This window comes from Schistocerca serialis, chromosome 6 (assembly GCF_023864345.2).
Source record: "Schistocerca serialis cubense isolate TAMUIC-IGC-003099 chromosome 6, iqSchSeri2.2, whole genome shotgun sequence".
In the NCBI taxonomy this organism is placed as follows: domain Eukaryota; kingdom Metazoa; phylum Arthropoda; class Insecta; order Orthoptera; family Acrididae; genus Schistocerca; species Schistocerca serialis.
In genome coordinates this window covers 478695151-478712928 of record NC_064643.1, presented here as the reverse complement: position 1 = coordinate 478712928, position 17778 = coordinate 478695151, and the positions used below count along the sequence as shown (strand labels likewise).

At 42.0% G+C, this 17778-nt stretch overlaps 1 pseudogene; it reads right to left on the bottom strand.

Annotated features, from left to right (window-relative positions):
* Positions 1 to 13311: 13311 nt before the first annotated feature.
* On the bottom strand, positions 13312 to 13429 carry LOC126485515 (5S ribosomal RNA; annotated as a pseudogene).
* Between the last annotated feature and the right edge of the window lie 4349 nt (positions 13430 to 17778).

Below are 17778 nucleotides of genomic sequence, written 5' to 3'. Positions count from 1 at the left end.
TCTGTGCCCGCATCTCGTGGTCGTGCGGTAGCGTTCTCGCTTCCCACGCCCGGGTTCCCGGGTTCGATTCCCGGCGGGGTCAGGGATTTTCTCTGCCTCGTGATGGCTGGATGTTGTGTGCTGTCCTTAGGTTAGTTAGGTTTAAGTAGTTCTAAGTTCTAGGGGACTGATGACCATAGATGTTAAGTCCCATAGTGCTCAGAGCCATTTGAACCATTTTTTTTTTTTTTTGAAATCTCTGTACGATAAGTAAGAAAACAACTCCTGTTGCTGAATAATTCAGTAAATTGCGATCTGTGCATATGATAAAGCAGCGCGGAGACTACATGTGACACTTACACAAAACAACCGCACTGGTACAACGCCAAGCTACAGCTGAACGCCTCTGAAACTTTGTATGTGCACTCAATACCAGAGTTCCGGAACTTGTACAGAACATTGGGATAGAGATCAACATAAACATCATTTCCACCCTTTCCTCTAAGTCTCAGACACTGAGTTCAGTATCGAAGAGAGGCTAATAACACGTCCATACTCCTCGCGTGTAGGACGTTACAGACGCGTGTCTATCGCTCTATGTCCCACTCCGAAACGCTATCGTGTGGCGCGGAGGACTTACAGGTTTTGCCTCACTGGCAATCGAGAATTTCTCCGTTCTCTTCAAAATATCGGGAAAATATCGTAGAATTTTCTCAGTGTGCGACTCTAGTCCATCCGTAAATTCACTAGGGATTTGGAAGGTACAATACGCAACTACTTCAAGTGACAACATTCAAGCCTTTCGACTACGGAAATACGGGTGTGCTCTCCCGTAATAGTCGCTCTGTGCTAGCATTGCCCGCAGGCTTGCCGCCAGCTACTTCTGCGTCGCACCAACAGCGGGGAACTTCTACTCTTAGGTTCTAAATTTAACAGATCTTGTGCTTTTTCCAGAGGAAGTTACATATAATACATGTTAAAAAATGGCGAAATTCTTCCAGCTGTATTAAGGTGTTGATTTTATTGGCGACTAGTTTCGATGTTGTTACAACATCATCTTCAGGCCCATACTTGTTGACAGCAACTGTATGTGTCTAACACTAGTAGTCAGTCGTGAGATAGGCGTGTTCCATTTCAATTATAGATATACGAAGATTACATATAATACTTCAGCAATCAATTTATGTGCTATTGCTTTGCGACATGTGACTAAATAATTACGTCAGAATCTGCGGTACTGGGTATGTCTAAAATTACTTCTCTCGTAGTGACATATCCTGACTTTGTTGCAATGAAATTTTTACGGATACTCTTTTACTTGATTTCTGATCTCTTTTTCTCCTCCGTCTTCTCATGTCACAGATAGCATTATTTAAGACTGCAAATGTAACAATGGCGTCAACCCAGGAGAAAGCGTAATGTGTCTTGTGGTTTCACGCAACACGGTCGAGTTCATGCACCACGGTCGTCTATTATAGCTCAGCGACAGTTGCAAAAGGTCAAGATCTGTCAGATGTGAAGAGCATCAAAGGAGGGTATTGACCGCGTTGCTGACAAGGTAACAAGCGGTAAATTGGGTTGAACGACGACACTTTTGTTACCACGACTACAGGATTTCAATGCATTCGCGAAAATCAAAGCTTCATTTCCACGTGTACAACGCGGAATTCCTACTAGCTTTCCTGCCAGATAATAGAACCAGACGTGCTGAGTTTGCTAGCAACAAGCTGGAACGAATCGATGGAGACAGCGACTACATTATCAAATATTTGTTTTGTAACTAAAAACCGCCTTTTCTTGCTACACTGTATTTTATTTCTCCAAGACGTGTCTCACTTTTTTCACTTTAAGGCATTGTCAGTGAGATAGTACTTCCCGTTTTTGGTTGACGTCTGCGTTTCCTCTCATGTGGTCACATGTTGGAGATCGAACTGCACCTCTGTTTACTAAACTTAAGCATGGTTTTATTTCCCGAACATTCTTCTCCCCATTTTTGATCTTGATTGTCCTTAGGGTTGTGATTCGCTATCAGTATTCTACCGCTAATTATAGATATTTCATCGAAAACAGTGATTTCAAGAAGTAATTACTGTGAGTTCACTGTGTATCTCCATAGCGAACTCACAGTAGTTATCTCTCGAAATCATAGTTTTCGATCAAATATATGTAATTAGGGGCAGAATACTGATAGTGCATCACAATAATAAGGACAATCAAGATCAAAAATGGGAAGAAGAAAGCTCGTAAGAGCTTTTGTGGGATCTCCAGCATGTGGCCAGATGAGAGGAAACGCAGATGTCAACTAAAAACGCGAAGAACTGTCCCGCTGATGATGCCTTAAAGTGAAAGAGGCGATACGCGTCTGGGAGAAATAAAATACAGTGCAGCAAGAAAAGGCGGTTTTTATTTACAAAACAAATATTTCTGTGCTTGCTGCCGAGGACGGCCACGCAAACAAACTCGTTGCTTAGTAAAGTTTGTTTTTCCGGTGAAGCGACTTTTAACATCTCCGGGAAAGTATACAGGCACGATGTTCGGATTTGGGATTAGAGATCACACGTATCGTGGTACAACAGATAAGGTTCAAATGGTTCAAATGGCTCTGAGCACTATGGGACTTAACTTCTAAGGTCATCAGTCCCCTAGAACTTAGAACTACTTAAACCTAACTAACCTAAGGACATCACACACATCCATGCCCGAGGCAGGATTCGAACCTGCGACCGTAGCGGTCACGCGGTTTCAGACTGTAACGCCTTTAACCGCTTGGCCACACCGGCCGGCAACAGATAAGGGACAACCCGGATGGGAATGTGTGGTGTCGCTTAATGCGCAACAGGATTACTGGACCGTTATTTCTCACAGAGCCTACCATAACCTGCAAACAAGGGAACTTTAGTGTACACCTGTTACAGGAACTTCTACCATTGGTTTATTAAGGTGGTGCACTGCTGCAGTGGGGAGTCATTTGTTCTCAGTTCTTGGATGAAACCTTTGGGACATGGGGATCGGTAGATACAGTCCAAAATGTTGGCCACCACGTCGTTCACCAGACATAATCCCTCGTGCCTTTTTCTTTGTGGGATTACGTAAAGGATAAAGTGTTGAGTTCACCAGTTAGTGATGTGCAAACTCTTACAGCACGAATGCGAGATGCTGTAAAGGCGATAACGAGAGAGATGTTGGCAAAGATATGAACAGAAACTGAGTATCGCTAAAACGTTCTAATAAGTACTTGTGGCAGTGTGCCCTTAAAATGCTCCTGCGTTAAGCTACCATTTGCAAAAAACCGTAGTTCCTTAGAAATAAATTTACATTATCAGAGGAAGACTTTCTGCTCACTCCGCACGTACTTGAAGTAGACCCAGAAAAGTGAAACTTCATAAGTGAGATTAAGATTGAAACTAATCACCAGAACCTCAATCTCTGTGACCTACCTCTTCTTCCACTTCTATAAGCGACCCTGACTTCCAGGAAATGTGTAGTATCACGCAACCTATTCACAGTCATTGTATGCTATACATTTACACTCGTATACCTCAACACACAGCACCATAACTTGTACGTCAGGTCTCGCACGCCGGCTAGGCTGAATATGCTTTTCACGCACCAGTTTAGGCACTCTCGTCTAGGCAATTGCTGGGCTGCTGCCCAGTGATAGAGTCAGAAAATATGGAGAACAAACTGTTAAAACAAGATAACAAAGAGAACAAAGGTTTACAAGATTCACAGAAAAAGAAGCACCCGACTGACCTGCCTTTGGTTGACTAACGACAGGAACGGCACACAGAGTGAAATAAATTTGCCAAGTGATGAAAACAGCGAAACCTGAAGGATAGGAGAAATGCCAGGAAAGAAAGAGACATGCATGTAATCGCTTACAGGGAGTTTTCTTAATCGAGACCTAGCACCTACGTCTCTGACTCGGTGAGATTTACTTGCAGAGGGGGGGAAAAACAGTATAAGTAGTGTGCGTGGAATTAAAAATGCTGTAGTATCACACATTACGCGTTAGTTACAGAACCCTGAGTATATGCAAATGTACAGTTCTCATCATCTGCTTTGCAGTCTAATGAAACAGGCTTGGAATGTTCTGAAGTGGAGCGAGTACTAATTATTCCTCACAACAGAGGCAGGTGGTGGCCCTAATTAACAAGAACAGTGATGCTAATGAGCTGTAGTTTGGTTCAAGCAGACTTTGAAGAGAGTCAAGCATCAAAACCCGCCAGTGGTTGTGGGCGTCGTTGGTTGTGAACATGTAAAGAGTTAGGATACTTTTACGCGCTTCTTAAGAATGAAGTAAATTTTTTTGTCATTGCTCGACACAACATAGTAAAGTGTTTTTATTCCAAAGGTAAGAGACGTTTGTTGGAATTAGTCGTATGCACTGACAATTTAGTGTAATTCAGTAAACAGCCTCTAAAAACAAAACAAAAAAATCGTAGAATGTAATAAGAATGTAAAAATAAAATATTTATCTAAAGCTGAGATTACCTGATCTTCAATGGACAGGAAATAACAGTCAACGAGTTGCTAAATACAGGTTACCTTGACCAACATGTCAGAACATATTGCACGTATTAGCAAATATTAAGACACTGTGTGTGGAACAGAGATGGGATCTTCACAATAAACGAAATTACAGCAAATGTTTATAAATAAATTTAATGAAACATATTGACGTACAATCACATATTATCTACATCCGATGGGGCAGGGGGTTGTTGATTCTATCTAGTACATGTGCGTGATATACACTTAATCACCATTTAAAATACGTGGTTTAGTTCTCTACTGTAGGACTTTGTCTTAAGACTTTTTAAAACACCACAAGTTTGACAATGGATCCCGCACCATATAGTGCCGGCATCGGATCCTACAGAGCATAAATATACCACGCACGGAGCTTAAGACATTCGCTGACAGGCTGAAGAAGAGGCGCTAGTTCTAGGTCGCCTCTGGTAGGTGGCGCTCCTGCGCGCCCTGTATGCTCGTAGCTGTAATGATCAGCTTCTGTGACTTCACAAGTACATTTTCATTGCTAGCATTAACACATGAACTGAAAAGTTGAAAACTGGGAGAGGGGAGGTGGTAAAGAAAGTATGCCATTAAAGTCACAGAGCCGCAGGCTCAAGTACACAGAGCAAACTCTTTACAATATATGCAAAAACGTACGTGACGCACTTGTGCGTGAATACGCAACTGTAACAAAAATGAGCGCCGAATCAAAAACGCTTCAAGATGCTCAATATTTGACGTATTAAGTTGATCATTGACATTAGGGAATACCGTAAAAGGACACATTGTGATGGAAAAACTGCAAATATTAAAAGACAAACGTAAATTGCGGAAAGGGAAAGGGGGGACGGAAGACGGCATGGATCATCTCTTGTAAAGCATCATGCTAATGGAAGTGGTTGTATTGATAAGGCGTGCTATACGAACAAATACACTACAAGGGGGCTTTATATAAAATAACCAGTAAAATAATGAATAAACGAAGCCTCATTTTGCAGTGTATATATGTCTAGTCTGTTTTAAGAGCAGAACAAATTTTATTTTAAATATCATATACATACAACCTTCAGGTGGCACGCTATATGGTGTTGGATCCACTGTCAAATGTGTGCTATTTTAAAAAGTTTTACGACAAAGGCCTACAGCAGAGATCAACTACTTTCAAATCATATATTTTAAATGGTGATTAAGCGGATGTCACGCACATGTACTAGACAAAGCCAACGACTTCCACATCGGATGTAGTTAGTATATGTGATTCTACGTGAGTATGCGCCACTAAAATTATGTGTAATCAATCCCTGTAATATTTCTTACTGTAATGACATCATATCCGCTCCATATACAATGTAGTCATATTTGTTAATAGGTACAAAACCTTCCGCAGAAGGCAGTTTTAAAACTGTTGAAACCATGGTCAAGGTTTCTGTATTTTTCAACTGGTCAGCTGTTATTTCCAATCCACTGAAGCTGTTGCATGCACAGCTGCTGAAGCGTACACACGTTTAAAATTTCCTGTTCTATTTATTCCATATCGTGATGTCTATACGTTATCAGTCTTTTAAGACAATTACGTTTGTGATACACCTTTTTGAACCAGCGTCACTTTTTCTTTATTTCCATCAGGTTGCTGAAGATGATAGTTGTGTACACGAAAGTATCGTCGGTGGAAGATCCTAAGGAATCGCAAAGGATGTGAGAAAGATTTCGACTTGTTGTAATGAATGGAGGCTCTCCTTAAAAGTGTGCAAATTCAAGATGATTCCCAAAGCAAAGAGAAAGAACCCGATGTTAACCAATTACAAGAGGGAGAATAGAAGCGCGAGATTTGTCGTAAGGACGCTGTCAAAACTCACGAGCGAGACGCTAGCGCGACCATTTCTAGACTACTGTTCCAGCGATTTGGATCATTGTCAAGTAGAAATTACAGCCGCCGTCCAATTCAGAGTCGCGCTATAAGGACTGCAACTTCTCTGTATATCCCATACGAAAGTGCATCAATGATCAGGGAACTTACATGGGAATCAGTGGAAGAGAGATATCCTGCTGGGTAAGTTCAGATATGTATTTATTTGAGTGACGTCTATTCAGTCGGATATGTCCAACAGAATTGACACCACTCCAATATATTCATTTCTGTAATATTGCGACTGTTCTTTGACGTATGTTTCGGTTTAGATGTAGTACTAATAACTTCATCCTGGAATTGTTCCATTTGGTCCGTGTTTGCATAGAAAAACAACAATATCGGAATTGTGAATTATTTGTTTACTTTTTTATTCTCCAAACTAGTTTCTGCGAAAAATATTGCTATCATCAGTGGGTTCTTCAAATCTTATTTATTGTATGTTATGGCATGTTTCTAAGAATTATTGTCACCGTTTGTGACATATTTTCTGTGCTTTTCCTGTTGCCGTTTTTTCTCAGCGTACATCGTGTCATCTGCAAGTTCGGTGGACAGCATGTAGCTGATTCTATACACAGAGAAACAAAACTTCCGCATATTTCCTCCAAGATGGCGTAATGTTCTGGATCATAAACAATGTGCGAAAGTTTTGTTTTTCTGTTTATAGAACCTGCTACATGCCGTCTAACGAACATGCAGATGACATGCTGTACGCTGAGAAAAAGCGACAACAGAAAAAGCACGGAAAATGTGCCTCAAACACCGACAATAATTCTTAGAAACGTGCCATAACATACAATAAATAAGATCGAAAGGACCCACTGATGATGACGATATATTTCGCCGAAACTAGCTTGAGGAACAAATAACAAATTGCTTTGCATCAAGGCGGACTCCCAATTCCCATATTGTTGTTTTAGATGCAGTAATATCGTCCGAACTAGGAAAATCAACAATTTGCTCATGTGCGGTTAATGGACGAAGAACTCTGCACTTCAGCGTGCGATAACTAGAAGATCTGAGTCGTCCAGGGGCCGTGCTCGGATGTCCGAAACGGTTAACGCAATAACTCATGACAAGCGGTAAATGCGGTTCGAGTCCCGGTCCGGCACTGATTGTCAACTTTCGCTATTGGATTACCACAATGCCATGTGCTGCTGGAAGCCACGAATCCCACCCATCTCATCCCTTTCTTTCCCCATTCTCTATTTCATATAAATTTGGAGAACCAGAAGTCAAGTAACAAAGTGTAGCAATTCTGCGGCCACCATCGCATGCCTTGCGTTGACAGATGATAGAGGTTAGGGTGAGTACAGAGGCATATAGACAAGCACAGCTATACAAATGAAATAGGGCAGAAATTCGCTAAAATTGGTAGGGAGGACCCCCCACCATACACTGAACAATGGCATGCGAGATATATGTGTACATGTATACGTAGGAATATCAGCGTGTATGTTGAAAGATTGTGTAAAAAAATAATGAATGATCAGTGAACAAACTGAATTTTACGTACTGTCACAGGAAGAGCCGAGGAGCGATGACTAGTGCACGAATTGACAATTGACCATGAACGTAAATAAATGTAAGGTATTGCACAGAAACAGCAACAGATCTACTGATGTTCGATTTCACTATACGTGGCACATTACTGGAAACAGTAACTACAATAAAATACCTGGAAATAACCATGCGGAGCTATCTAAAGTGGAATTACCACATAAAGCAATAAGAATAGCAAACGTCAGACTGACATCCGTTGGGAAAATGTGAAGGAAATGAAATCAATGCACAAAAAAAGTGGCTTGCAAAACAATAGTTCAACCAATTCTTGAGTACTGTCTTCAGTTTGGGCCCTTGCCACGTAAGATTCATAGAAGAGATCCAACGAAGAGCGGCACCACGCTCCCTCAGGGGACCGCTTACTAGGCATGAGAACTTTACGGAGATGCTCAACAGACTCCAGTGGCAGAGGCTACAAGAGAGGAATTGTGCATCACGCAGAGGTTTTGCGCTGAAATTTCGAGACCTTTCGTTCCAAGAACATCTCGCAAAATAATATTATGAGAAAAGCAGAGAACGGTGTAAGTAGTGTAAGTAGGCTGTTTAGGTTCTTATATTGGTAATGCCACGTAGCGCTCTGTAAGAAAATCACTCGCTGTGCTGTGTGCAGTCTGTGGCTGGGTGGCATTGTTGGAATTTGCTATTGTAGTGTTGGGAAGTTGGCTGTTAACAACGCGTAGCGTTGCGCAGTTGGAGGTGAGCCGCCAGCAGTGGTGGATGTGGAGAGTGAGATGGCAGAGTTTTGAGAGCGGATGATCTGGACGTGTGTCCATCAGAGACAGTAAATTTGTAAGACTGGATGACATGAACTGATATATACACTCCTGGAAATTGAAATAAGAACACCGTGAATTCATTGTCCCAGGAAGGGGAAACTTTATTGACACATTCCTGGGGTCAGATACATCACATGATCACACTGACAGAACCACAGGCAAATAGACACAGGCAACAGAGCATGCACAATGTCGGCACTAGTACAGTGTATATCCACCTTTCGCAGCAATGCAGGCTGCTATTCTCCCATGGAGACGGTCGTAGAGATGCTGGATGTAGTCCTGTGGAACGGCTTGCCATGCCATTTCCACCTGGCGCCTCAGTTGGACCAACGTTCGTGCTGGACGTGCAGACCGCGTGAGACGACGCTTCATCCAGTCCCAAACATGCTCAATAGGGGACAGATCCGGAGATCGTGCTGGCCAGGGTAGTTGACTTACACCTTCTAGAGCACGTTGGGTGGCACGGGATACATGCGGACGTGCATTGTCCTGTTGGAACAGCAAGTTCCCTTGCCGGTCTAGGAATGGTAGAACGATGGGTTCGATGACGGTTTGGATGTACCGTGCACTATTCAGTGTCCCCTCGACGATCGCCAGTGGTGTACGGCCAGTGTAGGAGATCGCTCCCCACACCATGATGCCGGGTGTTGGCCCTGTGTGCCTCGGTCGTATGCAGTCCTGATTGTGGCGCTCACCTGCACGGCGCCAAACACGCATACGACCATCATTGGCACCAAGGCAGAAGCGACTCACATCGCTGAAGACGACACGTCTCCATTCGTCCCTCCATTCACGCCTGTCGCGACACCACTGGAGGCGGGCTGCACGATGTTGGGGCGTGAGTGGAAGACGGCCTAACGGTGTGCGGGACCGTAGCCCAGCTTCATGGAGACGGTTGCGAATGGTCCTCGCCGATACCCCAGGAGCAACAGTGTCCCTAATTTGCTGCGAAGTGGCGGTGCGGTCCCCTACGGCACTGCGTAGGATCCTACGGTCTTGGAGTGCATCCGTGCGTCGCTGCGGTCAGGTCCCAGGTCGACGGGCACGTGCACCTTCCGCCGACCACTGGCGACAACATCGATGTACTGTGGAGACCTCACGCCCCACGTGTTGAGCAATTCGGCGGTACGTCCACCCGGCCTCCCGCATGCCCACTGTACGCCCTCGCTCAAAGTCCGTCAACTACACATACGGTTCACGTCCACGCTGTCGCGGCATGCTACCAGTGTTAAAGACTGCGATGGAGCTCCGTATGCCACGGCAAACTGGCTGACACTGACGGCGGCGGTGCACAAATGCTGCGCAGCTAGCGCCATTCGACGGCCAACACCGCGGTTCCTGGTGTGTCCGCTGTGCCGTGCGTGTGATCATTGCTTGTACAGCCCTCTCGCAGTGTCCGGAGCAAGTATGGTGGGTCTGACACACCGGTGTCAATGTGTTCTTTTTTCCATTTCCAGGAGTGTATATTATGACTTTTCAAAGCTGTTAAGGTAAATACATTGTTTGTTATCTATAAAAATCTTTCATTTGCTAACTATGCCTATTAGTAGTTAGTGCCTTCAGTAGTTTGAATCTTTTATTTAGCTGGCAGTAGTGGCGCTCGCTGTATTGCATTAGTTCGAGTAACGAAGATTTTTGTGAGGTAAGTGATTTGTGAAAGGTATAGGTTAATGTTAGCCAGGGCCAATCTTTTTTACGGATTATTGAAAGTCAGATTGCGTATCAAATAACGTAAGGGGTTTACCAGCACAGTAATTCACTAATTTTTCAATGGGGACGTTTCATATGTCGACCCTTAGCTGAGGATACTCACTGGAATCTTCTGATTTTCTCTTGTAGTTTGTGTAATTAGTGTAGGTATTGTTTATTGCTAGCGTGTAATTATAGAGAGAATTTCCATTGTAGTTGTAGTTTTCATTGTTGTACAGTAAAACAGTTGTGGCATGCATGTAGATTTGCACCAAGTATTTCGCAGCTGCGGTTGCAATTAACGAGATATTATTTTCAATGCTATGTTAATGTGTTTTGTTATTTTGCTCTTCAAATTGTGCTTTTCTCTGTTGTCGTGTGAAATATTATGACAATAATGGCGTATGAAAACTGTAATACTAAGCTACATTCACTATGATGAGGAATACTGTTATCCTCAAATATAATTTGCATTAATAATATGTTATTTACTTTGTAAAGATGTTTAGACATTATTTTCGAAAGCTTTTCTGATCTTTTCTGTATTTACTTATGTCATAATTCCTGTAACGCTGATGTATATGTTTATTTCCATTCTTTTGTAAAGCCTGTGTTACTACAAATGTTATCTGTACTATAATGTTCTTTAATGATGTATTTTGTACCTTTGTAATTGTATTATTTTTTTGTAAATTTACAATTGTATAGACACCAGTTCTTCAAATTAAGTTTCATTTCAGTGCAAACATTTCTGTTGGTCATAGTATATGCACAATATGTGAGAAATTGGGACTGCTAGTGTTTGCACGTGTGTTAATAATTCAGTAAGGGACTGGTTAACAGCACTGCTGGTTCTAAGGACGATTCCAAAAACTTTGTGAGTGCACAAGTGGTGATTTATGGACTTGCTATATTGTCCGCAAGACTCTTCGACGGTGATTGGGCACCTGCACAGTCGCAACAGATGGCTGCTGGCCATCTCTACAAGGACTGCAGTGGGCCTGCACCTTTGATGACCACCAATACCATTATTTCTACAAGGACTGCAGTGGGTCTGCACCTCTGGTGGCCCACCAATACCATACTCTCTACCAGGACTACAGTGGGTCTGCTCTGTGATGACCTACCTACCAATATTCTTCAAAACTTCGACTGACTCTGCTGTGGGTTTGCTCTATTGTAGCCCATTACCTGTCTGCATGTCAAGAGTCAGCACTGTCTTTCCGTTCGAAGGACAACACTATTTCTTCAAACTGCATAGAAATCCATTACTTCCATGTGCATTTTCTTTTACTGCTCAGACTTTGAAAAAAAAAAAAAAACACTGCAATTTTACTGTGATGAATGATCAGGACTGTCTTTATGGACTGTGAGAAAATTTTAGCTTTCGACCAACATTGTATCAATAAGTGTGTGCATTTGATTTCTTTGTTATTGTAATTATGAAAAAAAATTTTCAAATCTGTATTGGCCACAGCCCAAAACAATTTGTAAAGTTTTTTGTGGGGAGCATGGGGGCTACGTAAGTAGGCTCTTTAGGTTTTTATATTGGTAGTGCCACGTAGCGCTCTGTATGAAAATCACTGGCTGTGCTGTGGGCAGTCTGTGGCTGGGTGGCATTGTTGGAATTTGCTATTGTAGTGTTGGCTGTTAACAGCGCGCAACGTTGCGCAGTTGGAGGTGAGCCGCCAGCAGTGGTGGATGTGGGGAGAGAGATGACGGAGTTTTGAGAGCAGATGATCTGGACGTCTGTCCATCAGAGACTAAATTTGTGAGACTGGATGTCATGAACAGATATATATATATATATAATGACTTTTCAACACTATTAAGGTAAATACATTGTTTGTTCTCTATCAAAATCTTTCATTTTCTAATTATGCCTATTAGTAGTTAGTGCCTTCAGTAGTTTGAATCTTTTATTGAGCTGGCAGTAGTGGCGCTCGCTGTATTGCAGTAGTTCGAGTAACGAAGATTTTTGTGAGGTAAGTGATTTGTGAAAGGTATAAGTTAACGTTAGTCATGGCCATTCTCTTGTACGGATTGTTGAAATCAGATTGCGTATCAAATAACGTAAGGGGTTTACCAGCACAGTAATTCACTAATTTTTCTAAGGGGACGTTTCAGTAGCTTTACCGACAAGCATTTTTTCCTCGCGCCATTCATGAATAGGACCACAAGGGGTCTTGTGGAGTGAAGATGTATAAGTGGCTATAAAGAAGTTTCCATTCGTGGGCCTTACAGTCCAGAATCGGTAAGCTAATCAGCAAAATTGCAGTGAGCATTGAGGTAGACATGCCACCGACACAATGGGTTGTAGATATCCGTTTAGTAAAACACACCGTGTTCTGCTGCGTGAAGAATTCCGTAACTGCCTGCTGCACGTTCTCGTCTGATGGCAATTATCGACCCTTCTAGGACTTGTTGAAGGGACCGAAGGCGTGATAATCGCAGAGGGAGAGTTCAGGGCTATAGGACGGGTGCTAGACTGCCTCACACCTCATATGGCATACCTTCTGCGTTATGAGATTCGCAATAGGTAGGCACGCGTTATTATGAATCAGCAGCACCTCTTGTCCACAACGGTTGGTTTTCGACAGACACGCTGCCCCACACGCAATCCTCATTCTGTAATGCATGCCTACCAATGTCTGTCCATTGGGAGTCATCTCCTCTGGAACAGGCCGTGAAGGCCCAACGGCACCGACCGGCCGCCGTGTCATCCTCAGCCCACAGGCGTCACTGTATGCGGATATGTAGGGGCATGTGGTCAGCACACCGCCCTCCCGGCCGTATGTCAGTTTCAGTGACCGGAGCCGCTACTTCTCAGTCAAGTAGCTCCTCAGATTGCCTCACAAGGGCTGAGTGCACCCCACTTGCCAACAGCGCTCGACAGACCGGATGGTCACCCATCCAAGTGCTATCCCAGCCCGACAGCGCTTAATTACGGTGATCTGACGGGAACCAGTGTTACCACTGCGGCAAGGCCGTTGGCACTTAGGCAGTCAAGGAGAGATTAAATCCACGCTGATCCTGTTTGGACGTATTTGGTAATAACGTCGACATGGATTACGCTTCCGCACTTACCGTACACTCGTCGGAGAGAAATAAATGCCACACTAATCGGTAGCCTTCATGTCGATGCTTACAAACCCTCATCGGACTCGTGCTATATTGGATATGCGCTGCAACATCGCCCTCAGGCGGAAACTTTTTGATCACATCTTGTAGACATACATATAGAAGTGTAAAGATCTACCTTTCGGTACAAGGACGGTAATGATTCAGCAGACGAAAATAAAAATTTCTGATTTATGTGTTACCCGCATCAGTCGCAGCTGTTCCTGAAGTGACTGCCAGTATCATTGCTTCTTACCCGAACCTATGACTGAAATCTTTATAGCTACGCAAATTATTAGTTTTGATATGTGTTATTTTCCTTGTTATTTTCAACTTACGATGAGTATGTGACACAGTGACACATCAGTGGCTTATGACATGTTTAGAGACCAGTTGTCCACTCCTCTGTGAAACTGCCACTAGTTATTTGCAGACTTATATGCGACGATTCTGGTCATTTCTAAGCGTCGTTGCCGCGAAACTTGGCTGTTAATGGGCTATTCCGTCTTTTAAGAGGACTTGAGCGATATTTTTAGAAAAGTTGGAAACCTCTTGTGAGCAGTCACTTTAGCGAATGAAGCTGCAATAAGAGTACCATTATAGCCCCAGAGTGCCTCTTAAGACCGGCCTTGCTTAAGAGGAACAGAACTTAACGTTAGCTCTGGCTTGTTGGCAATAAATATTGCTGTGCGATAGTGGGGAAGTTAGTTGAGTAGCGTCCGCAGCCGAAATACTTGTCTCACAGCGATTTTCGTAATTTTTTTCCTGGAATATTTTCACCGTTCATACTTGTAGTCTTTGTTCAAACATCTTACTCCAAGAAATGGAAACCATGCCTTGAAACCCTAGCTTGAAAGGGTGCGTCAGCATTAAGTTTTACAGTTTTTTTACTTCCTTCATTTACACACATTGGACTCACTCATTTTTCAAACTACTCTGTTGATCCCACAGGAGAAACAGCTCTTATCTGGATTTTGATACTTCTGCCAAATATGAACTTCGTATGCAATTCGCGCAACGAAATAACAGTGACCATGCAAATGTCGCGTGAAGCTAGCATAATATAGAAATATCGACAGCCTTTGTCATTGATGTGTTTTTGTGGTTTAACACAACGTAGAGAAATTACTCATACTAAACCCTTAATTTTTCCTATAATTTCCCATTGTTCGTAATTAACTATAACTAGGTTGGTAGCAGTCTCGACTGTCACTGACTGTTACGATTCACATAACAAGTCACAGTAATCACACTCAAAATAGTACTTGTGGAAAAATTATACTGCGCATTTAAAAACAGAAAAATCATTGTAGGGCTGTTATAGAGAATTCGAGATGAAATATTAATCACTGGGCACAACTACTTCACAACGCCGTATTTCATAGGAAATACAGCAATCAAGCTGAAAGAAAGAAACACGGACTTTCACACATTCATGTCGGCATAAGCTAATTTCAATTACACTTCGCAAACACACAAACCGAAGTATGCGGTATAGTAATTCGAGAAATCAATGTCAATTGCGTACACGCTAAACAGCGGCCAAACGCAAATCATAATTTCAAACGCATATCTCCAGGTGCAATGAACTGTGATGCTGATGAATATCAGTTCAATTAAGAGCAAATGTGGATAAGTCCTTAATAACTACTTCTTTAAATGAATACTTCAAACACACTAGCACCAATGTCTGATATATATTACTATCGTGAATTACGACACAGGGACTGCATTCATGCACGGATAAAATAATTTATAATGAACAACATAGGTTTTTGTTGAAATCATTCGTACTCTAAGGTCAAAATTTTTTAAGCTGGTTAAGCCCTAATGCCACTGGTATGTTGTCAAAGATCTCTTTTATAAAAGCTAGGACCGTTTTCTAACTTTTACAGTAGATGTCACAAAAGTACGTTAATACACCTTCAAAGAATTTATAAAACTTCTTATACAAATGCTTTTCGACAAAGTTATAGTACCGTGTAATACGGGCGTAACCGAGGCAGCAGTACTCTACTGACTTGTTATCGCAGCAATTTCGATGTTGAAACTGTTGTCGGTACGTTCAGTTCCATATACGAGCGAATCCTTGCCTAATAATACTTGTATTGAGATCTTCCTCCGGTTGGAAATTGAATACGCTACCTCTAAATCACAAGACTCATTTGCTCGTTTTTCTCTTTTTTATACTTATTCGCAACACAGACCTCCGTATTCCTTGCTGACAATAACAGCTTTCAAATAGTTTCCGCATTAATTGTTCGTGTTTCATTGTTGTAAGTCGGAACAGTGATTATCCATGTACTGTAAGATTTCCAGTTCCCTTGATTTTGAAAACTCTGTTTAGTTCATCAAAAGCGCTCCAGGCCATTTTCAGCCTTCTGTTTACTTTTTTGGATGTGTGGGTTATATGTCATTTTCGTTTGTAATAACTGATATTAAAATCTACATCTCATCTTGCCGTATTACGTTTTTCCGTTGGTTACTAAAGCTTATTTATACTCAAAAGAAACAGTGTAACGTCATCTGCAAGCCCAACGTTTTTGACATATGTCATGTTAACACCAATTTCTTCTTCGTTTCACAGGTTAAATATCTGAAAACAGCCTATAGAATTTAATTACTGATCCTCTCGTGCCAGTTTTAAATCCAGCAAGCAAAACTCGCATCTTCCAAAGTTTCGTTTGTTATACGTTACCTGTTCTAGAGGATTTATGTCACATCAAGCAATTGACTTTGTACGTGTGGCTATAATTGTCCATGGTCAGATGCCTGATGATGGAAAATTAATCTTCCGAAAATATGACGCGGGCGAGTTCTAATTATCGGAATCCTCTACAACTGCGGATAACAGTATCTCCTTGCCAGTTTTGAATTTCTCGCTATCCTGACAAAGACAACAGAACATTACCACATACATGCTGAGTCAAAGAAACTCAAGGGAAATAGTAGGTGTGGGAAAAGGAGGTTGCCAAATGTTGTAGAGAGAGTGTAATGGTGGGAAAAATTCTGTAGCACATCTACATCTACACCTACATCTACATGATTACTCCGCAATTCATAAATAAGTGCCTGACAGAGGGTTCATCGAACCACCTGCAAGCTATTTCTCTACCGTTCCACTCTCGAACAGTGCGAGGGATAAACGAACACTTAAATCTCTATGTGTGGCCTTTGATTTCTCTTATTTTATTATCATGATCATGCCTCCCTATTTAGAAGGGCGACAACAAAATATGATCACACTCTGAGGATAAAGTTGGTAATTGAAATTTCATGAGAAGATCCTGCGGCAACGAAAAACGCCTTTGTTTTAATGACTGCCACCGAAAATTCACGCATCAAATTCATGGCGCTCTCCCCCCTATTTCGAGATAGTTCAAAGCGAGCTGCTCTTCTTCGAACTTTTTGATGTCTTCCGTCGATCCTATCTGATGCGGACCCCACACCGCGCAGCAATAATGCAGAAAAGATTGTAAATTATAGTCTAGATAGTCTCTATAATATTGTACCCTGCCCGCGACGTAATAACAGACTATTTTCTTTTTCTGTCGGAATATTAAGGTTTAAAGATATAATTTAACCACGGAGTCAATGAACTGCTCTGCAAGTTGGCGAATATGTACGCCCAGAATTATCATCTGTATTTTGTTCTATATAAGAATGCACTCTCGTCTTTTCTTTCTCTTCTTTAATCGCGCACCTTTCCGACAGCATCTTACGCCATCAGACTCCTATTTTCTTCCATTTTGTTCGAATGAGCTAAAGCTGTATTCGTGCTGGGAATTTATTTAATCATTCTATTATTATCGCCAGTTGCAAGTACTAATATGACCTTATTATGAATGCTTTATTCTTTCGCTCCAGGGTTGAGCTAAGATTATTGTAATTTCCAAGCATTTCGCCGAAATACGGCACAATTGTTTGTTATGTTCGAAACTATGAGACTTACTCACAAAATGTTAGATTTCTTTACAAGTTATTTACTTCGTTAAATAATAATTGTTTACTTTAACATTTCTGCTTTCATTTCGTAATAGCAGTCCCAAATTTCCAATTTATAAATGTTATAGATATTCCTTTACCACATTTTTTTTCTTACGGTGCCAACGCGATATCTACGAGATTAAATCGAATTATTCTGAATTTCTCGCGAGGTGAGAAGACAGAAATTTCCCTGAGATTACAGAAAACACAAATTAACCGTTTTTCAGCACGCTGCTT